This window comes from Pristiophorus japonicus, unplaced genomic scaffold (genome assembly GCF_044704955.1).
Source record: "Pristiophorus japonicus isolate sPriJap1 unplaced genomic scaffold, sPriJap1.hap1 HAP1_SCAFFOLD_866, whole genome shotgun sequence".
NCBI classification, from domain to species: domain Eukaryota; kingdom Metazoa; phylum Chordata; class Chondrichthyes; family Pristiophoridae; genus Pristiophorus; species Pristiophorus japonicus.
The window spans coordinates 95139-103072 of record NW_027254789.1 but is presented as its reverse complement, the minus strand read 5'-3'; positions in this window follow the sequence as shown (position 1 = coordinate 103072).

Sequence of the window (7934 nt, the reverse complement as noted above, 5' to 3'; positions counted from 1 at the left end):
TGCACGGTGCTACCAGTGTGGTCCAACCCAGGTATATGGAGACCATGACTGTGTGCACAGTGCTCCGAGTGTTGTCTAACCCAGGTATATGCAGACCAGAACTGTGCACAGTGCTCCCAGTGTGGTCCAACATATGTATATGGAGACCAGTACTGTTTGCACAGTGCACCCAGTGTGGTCCAACCCAGGTATATGGAGACCAGAACTGTGTGCACAGTGCTCCAAGTGTGGTCTAACCCAGGTATATGGAGACCAGAACTGTGCACAGTGCTCCCAGTGTGGTCCAACCAAGGTATATGGAGACCAGAACTGTGTGCACAGTGCTCCCAGTGTGGTCCAACCCAGGTATATGGAGAACAGAACTGTGTGCACAGTGCTCCCAGTGTGGTCTAACCAAGGTATATGGAGACCAGAACTGTGTGCACAGTGCTCCCAGTGTGGTCTAACCCAGGTATATGGAGACCAGAACTGTGTGCACAGTGCTCCCAGTGTGGTCCAACCCTGTATATGGATACCGGAACTGTGTGCACAGTGCTCCCAGTGTGGTCCAACCCAGGTATATGGAGACCAGAACTGTGTGCACAGAGCTCCCAGTGTGGTCCAACCAAGGTATATGGAGACCAGAACTGTGTGCACAGTGCTCCCTGTGTGGTCTGACCCAGGTATATTGAGACCAGAACTGTGTGCACAGTGCTCCCAGTGTGGTCTAACCAAGGTATATGGAGAGCAGAACTGTGTGCACGGTGCTCCCAGTGTGGCCCAACCAAGGTATATGGAGACCAGAACTGTGTGTACAATGCTCCCAGTGTGGTCCAACCAAGGTATATGGAGACCAGAACTGTGTGCACAGTGCTCCCAGTGTGGTCTGACCCAGGTATATGGAGACCAGAACTGTGTGCACAGTGCTCCCAGTGTGGTCTAACCCAGATATATGGAGACCAGAACTGTGCACAGTGCTCCCAGTGTGGTCCAACCAAGGTATATGGAGACAAGAACTGTGTGCACAGTGCTCCAAGTGTGGTCCAACCCAGGTATATGGAGACCAGAACTGTGTGCACGGTGCTCCCAGTGTGGCCCAACCAAGGTATATGGAGACCAGAACTGTGTGCACAGTGCTCCCAGTGTGGTCTAACCCAGGTATGTGGAGACCAGAACTGTGTGCACGGTGCTACCAGTGTGGTCCAACCCAGGTATATGGAGACCAGGACTGTGTGCACAGTGCTCCGAGTGTTGTCTAACACAGGTATATGCAGACCAGAACTGTGCACAGTGCTCCCAGTGTGGTCCAAAATATGTATATGGAGACCAGAACTGTGTGCACAGTGCACCCAGTGTGGTCCAACCCAGGTATATGGAGACCAGAACTGTGTGCACAGTGCTCCAAGTGTGGTCTAACCCAGGTATATGGAGACCAGAACTGTGCACAGTGCTCCCAGTGTGGTCCAACCAAGGTATATGGAGACCAGAACTGTGTGCACAGTGCTCCCAGTGTGGTCCAACCCAGGTATATGGAGAACAGAACTGTGTGCACAGTGCTCCCAGTGTGGTCTAACCATGGCATATGGAGACCAGAACTGTGTGCATGGTTATCCCAGTGTGGTCCAACCAAGGTATATGGAGACCAGAACTGTGTGCATGGTGCTCCCAGTGTGATCCAACCAAGGTATCTGGAGACCAGAACTGTGTGCACAGTGCTCCCAGTGTGGTCCAACCCAGGCATATGGAGACCAGAACTGTGTGCACAGTACTCCAAGTGGGGTCCAACCAAGGTATATGGAGACCAGAACTGTGTGCACAGTGCTCCCAGTGTGGTCCAACCCTGATATATGGAGACCAGAACTATGTGCACAGTGCACCCAGTGTGGTCCAACCAAGGTATATGGAGACCAGAACTGTGTGAACAGTGCTCCCAGTATGGTCCAACCCAGGTATATGGAGACCAGAACTGTGTGCATAGTGCCCCAAGTGTGGTCCAACCCAGGGATATGGAGACCAGAACTGTGTGCACAGTGTCCCAGTGTGGTCTAACCCAGGTATATGGAGACCAGAACTGTGTGCACAGTGCTCCCAGTGTGGTCCAACCCTGTATATGGATACCAGAACTGTGTGCACAGTGCTCCCAGTGTGGTCCAACCCAGGTATATGGAGACCAGAACTGTGTGTACAGTGCTCCCAGTGTGGTCTGACCCAGGTATATGGAGACCAGAACTGTGTGCACAGTGCTCCCAGTGTAGTCTAACCAAGGTATATGGAGACCAGAACTGTGTGCACGGTGCTCCCAGTGTGGCCCAACCAAGGTATATGGAGACCAGAACTGTGTGCACAGTGCTCCAACTGTGGTCCAACCCAGGTATATGGAGACCAGAACTGTGTGCAGGGTGCTCCCAGTGTGGCCCAACTAAGGTATATGGAGACCAGAACTGTGTGCACAGTGCTCCGAGTGTGGTCTAAACCAGGTATATGGAGACCAGAACTGTGCACAGTGCTCACAGTGTGGTCCAACCAAGGTATATGGAGACCAGAACTGTGTGCACAGTGCTCCCAGTGTGGTCTAACCCAGGTATATGGAGACCAGAACTGTGCACAGTGCTCCAAGTGTGGTCCAACCCACGTATATGGAGACCAGAACTGTGTGCACAGTGCTCCCAGTGTGGTACAACCCAGGTATATGGAGACCAGAACTGTGTGCACAGTGCTCCCAGTGTGGTACAACCCAGGTATATGGAGACCAGAACTGTGTGCACAGTGCTCCAAGTGTGGTCCAACCAAGGTATATGGAGACCAGAACTGTGTGCACAGTGCTCCCAGTGTGGTCTAACCCAGGTATATGGAGACCAGAACTGTGCACAGTGATCCAAGTGTGGTCCAACCCAGGTATATGGAGACCAGAACTGTGTGCACAGTGCTCCAAGTGTGGTCCAACCCAGGTATATGGAGACCAGAACTGTGTGCACAGTGCTCCCAGTGTGGTCCAACCCAGGTATATGGAGACCAGAACTGTGCACAGTGCCCCAAGTGTGGTCCAACCCAGGTATATGGAGACCAGAACTGTGTGCACAGTGCTCCCAGTGTGGTCCAACCAAGGTATATGGAGACCAGAACTGTGTGCACAGTGCTCCCAGTGTGGTCTGACCCAGGTATATGGAGATCAGAACTGTGTGCACAGTGCTCCCAGTGTGGTCCAACCAAGGTATATGAAAACCAGAACTGTGTGCACAGTGCTCCAAGTGTGGTCCAACCCAGGTATATGGAGACCAGAACTGTGTGCACAGTGCTCCCAGTGTGGTCTAACCCAGATATATGGAGACCAGAACTGTGCACAGTGCTCCCAGTGTGGTCCAACCAAGGTATATGGAGACAAGAACTGTGTGCACAGTGCTCCAACTGTGGTCCAACCCAGGTATATGGAGACCAGAACTGTGTGCACGGTGCTCCCAGTGTGGCCCAACCAAGGTATATGGAGACCAGAACTGTGTGCACAGTGCTCCCAGTGTGGTCTAACCCATGTATATGGAGACCAGAACTGTGTGCACAGTGCTCCAAGTGTGGTCCAACCCAGGTATATGGAGACCAGAACTGTGTGCACAGTGCTCCAAGTGTGGTACAACCCAGGTATATGGAGACCAGAACTGTGTGCACAGTGCTCCATGTGTTGTCTAACCCAGGTATATGCAGACCAGAACTGTGCACAGTGCTCCCAGTGTGGTCCAACATATGTATATGGAGACCAGTACTGTTTGCACAGTGCTCCAAGTGTGGTCCAACCCAGGTATATGGAGACCAGAACTGTGTGCACAGTGCTCCCAGTGTGGTACAACCAAGGTATATGGAGACCAGAACTGTGTGCACAGTGCTCCCAGTGTGGTCCAACCCAGGTATATGGAGACCAGAACTGTGTGCACAGTGCTCCCAGTGTGGTCTAACCCAGGTATATGGAGACCAGAACTGTGTGCACAGTGCTGCCAGTGTGGTCTAACCCAGGTATATGGAGACCAGAACTGTGTGCACAGTGCTCCAAGTGTGGTCCAACCCAGGTATATGGAGACCAGAACTGTGTGCACAGTGCTCCCAGTGTGGTCTAAACCAGGTATATGGAGACCAGAACTGTGTGCACGGTGCTCCCAGTGTGGCCCAACCAAGGTATATGGAGACCAGAACTGTGTGCACAGTGCTCCCAGTGTGGTCTAACCCAGGTATATGGAGACCAGAACTGTGTGCACAGTGCTCCAAGTGTGGTCCAACCCAGGTATATGGAGACCAGAACTGTGTGCACAGTGCTCCCAGTGTGGTACAACCAAGGTATATGGAGACCAGAACTGTGTGCACAGTGCTCCCAGTGTGGTCCAACCCAGGTATATGGAGACCAGAACTGTGTGCATGGTGCTCCCAGTGTGGTCCAACCCAGGTATATGGAGATCAGAACTGTGTGCACAGTGCTCCCAGTGTGGTACAACCCAGGTATATGGAGACCAGAACTGTCTGCACAGCGCTCACAGTGTGGTTCAACCCAGGTATATGGAGACCAGAACTGTGTGCACAGTGCTCCAAGTGTGGTCCAACCAAGGTATATGGAGACCAGAACTGTGTGCACAGTGCTCCCAGTGTGGTCAAACCAGGTATATGGAGACCAGAACTGTGCACAGTGCTCCAAGTGGGGTCAAACCCAGGTATATGGAGACCAGAACTGTGTGCACAGTGCTCCCAGTGTGGTCCAACCCAGGTATATGGAGACCAGAACTGTGCACAGTGCTCCAAGTGTGGTCTAACCAAGGTATATGGAGACCAGAACTGTGTGCACAGTGCTCCAAGTGTGGTCCAACCCAGGTATATGGAGACCAGAACTGTGTGCACAGTGCTCCCAGTGTGGTCCAACCCAGGTATATGGAGACCAGAACTGTGTGCACGGTGCTCCCAGTGCGGCCCAACCAAGGTATATGGAGACCATAACTGTGTGCACAGTGCTCGAAGTGTGGTCCAACCCAGGTATATGGAGACCAGAACTGTGTGCACGGTGCTCCCAGTGTGGTCCAACCCAGGTATATGGAGACCAGAACTGTGTGCATGGTGCTCCCAGTGTGGTCCAACCCAGGTATATGGAGATCAGAACTGTGTGCACAGTGCTCCCAGTGTGGTACAACCCAGGCATATGGAGACCAGAACTGTGTGCACAGTGCTCACAGTGTGGTTCAACCCAGGTATATGGAGACCAGAACTGTGTGCACAGTGCTCCCAGTGTGGTCCAACCCAGGTATATGGAGACCAGAACTGTGTGCACGGTGCTCCCAGTGTGGCCCAACCAAGGTATATGGAGACCATAACTGTGTGCACAGTGCTCCAAGTGTGGTCCAACCCAGGTATATGGAGACCAGAACTGTGTGCACGGTGCTCCCAGTGTGGTCTAACCCAGGTATATGGAGACCAGAACTGTGTGCACAGTGCTCCCAGTGTGGTCTAACCAAGGTATATGGAGACCATAACTGTGTGCACAGTGTTCCAAGTGTGGTCCAACCCAGGTATATGCAGACCAGAACTGTGTGCACGGTGCTCCAAGTGTGGTCTAACCCAGGTATATGGAGACCAGAACTGTGTGCACGGTGCTACCAGTGTGGTCCAACCCAGGTATATGGAGACCATGACTGTGTGCACAGTGCTCCGAGTGTTGTCTAACCCAGGTATATGCAGACCAGAACTGTGCACAGTGCTCCCAGTGTGGTCCAACATATGTATATGGAGACCAGTACTGTTTGCACAGTGCACCCAGTGTGGTCCAACCCAGGTATATGGAGACCAGAACTGTGTGCACAGTGCTCCAAGTGTGGTCCAACCCAGGTATATGGAGAACAGAACTGTGTGCACAGTGCTCCCAGTGTGGTCTAACCAAGGTATATGGAGACCAGAACTGTGTGCATGGTGCTCCCAGTGTGGTCCAACCAAGGTATATGGAGACCAGAACTGTGTGCATGGTGCTCCCAGTGTGATCCAACCAAGGTATCTGGAGACCAGAACTGTGTGCACAGTGCTCCCAGTGTGGTCCAACCCAGGTATATGGAGACCAGAACTGTGTGCACAGTGCTCCAAGTGGGGTCCAACCAAGGTATATGGAGACCAGAACTGTGTGCACAGTGCTCCCAGTGTGGTCCAACGCTGATATATGGAGACCAGAACTATGTGCACAGTGCTCCCAGTGTGGTCCAACCAAGGTATATGGAGACCAGAACTGTGTGCACAGTGCTCCCAGTATGGTCCAACCCAGGTATATGGAGACCAGAACTGTGTGCACAGTGCCCCAAGTGTGGTCCAACCCAGGTATATGGAGACCAGAACTGTGTGCACAGTGCTCCCAGTGTGGTCTAACCCAGGTATATGGAGACCAGAACTGTGTGCACAGTGCTCCCAGTGTGGTCCAACCCTGTATATGGATACCGGAACTGTGTGCACAGTGCTACCAGTGTGGTCCAACCCAGGTATATGCAGACCAGAGCTGTGTGCACAGAGCTCCCAGTGTGGTCCAACCAAGGTATATGGAGACCAGAACTGTGTGCACAGTGCTCCCAGTGTGGTATGACCCAGGTATATGGAGACCAGAACTGTGTGCACAGTGCTCCCAGTGTGGTCAAACCAAGGTATATGGAGACCAGAACTGTGTGCACGGTGCTCCCAGTGTGGCCCAACCAAGGTATATGGAGACCAGAACTGTGTGTACAATGCTCCCAGTGTGGTCCAACCAAGGTATATGGAGACCAGAACTGTGTGCACAGTGCTCCCAGTGTGGTCTGACCCAGGTATATGGAGACCAGAACTGTGTGCACAGTGCTCCCAGTGTGGTCTAACCCAGATATATGGAGACCAGAACTGTGCACAGTGCTCCCAGTGTGGTCCAACCAAGGTATATGGAGACAAGAATTGTGTGCACAGTGCTCCAAGTGTGGTCCAACCCAGGTATATGGAGACCAGAACTGTGTGCACGGTGCTCCCAGTTTGGCCCAACCAAGGTATATGGAGACCAGAACTGTGTGCACAGTGCTCCCAGTGTGGTCTAACCCAGGTATATGGAGACCAGAACTGTGTGCACGGTGCTACCAGTGTGGTCCAACCCAGGTATATGGAGACCAGAACTGTGTGCACGGTGCTCCCAGTGTGGTCTAACCCAGGTATATGGAGACCAGAACTGTGTGCACAGTGCTCCCAGTGTGGTCTAACCAAGGTATATGGAGACCATAACTGTGTGCACAGTGTTCCAAGTGTGGTCCAACCCAGGTATATGCAGACCAGAACTGTGTGCACGGTGCTCCAAGTGTGGTCTAACCCAGGTATATGGAGACCAGAACTGTGTGCACAGTGCTCCCAGTGTGGTCTAACCCAGGTATATGGAGACCAGAACTGTGTGCACGGTGCTACCAGTGTGGTCCAACCCAGGTATATGGAGACCATGACTGTGTGCACAGTGCTCCGAGTGTTGTCTAACCCAGGTATATGCAGACCAGAACTGTGCACAGTGCTCCCAGTGTGGTCCAACATATGTATATGGAGACCAGTACTGTTTGCACAGTGCACCCAGTGTGGTCCAACCCAGGTATATGGAGACCAGAACTGTGTGCACAGTGCTCCAAGTGTGGTCTAACCCAGGTATATGGAGACCAGAACTGTGCACAGTGCTCCCAGTGTGGTCCAACCAAGGTATATGGAGACCAGAACTGTGTGCACAGTGCTCCCAGTGTGGTCCAACCCAGGTATATGGAGAACAGAACTGTGTGCACAGTGCTCCCAGTGTGGTCTAACCAAGGTATATGGAGACCAGAACTGTGTGCATGGTGCTCCCAGTGTGGTCCAACCAAGGTATATGGAGACCAGAACTGTGTGCATGGTGCTCCCAGTGTGATCCAACCAAGGTATCTGGAGACCAGAACTGTGTGCACAGTGCTCCCAGTGTGGTC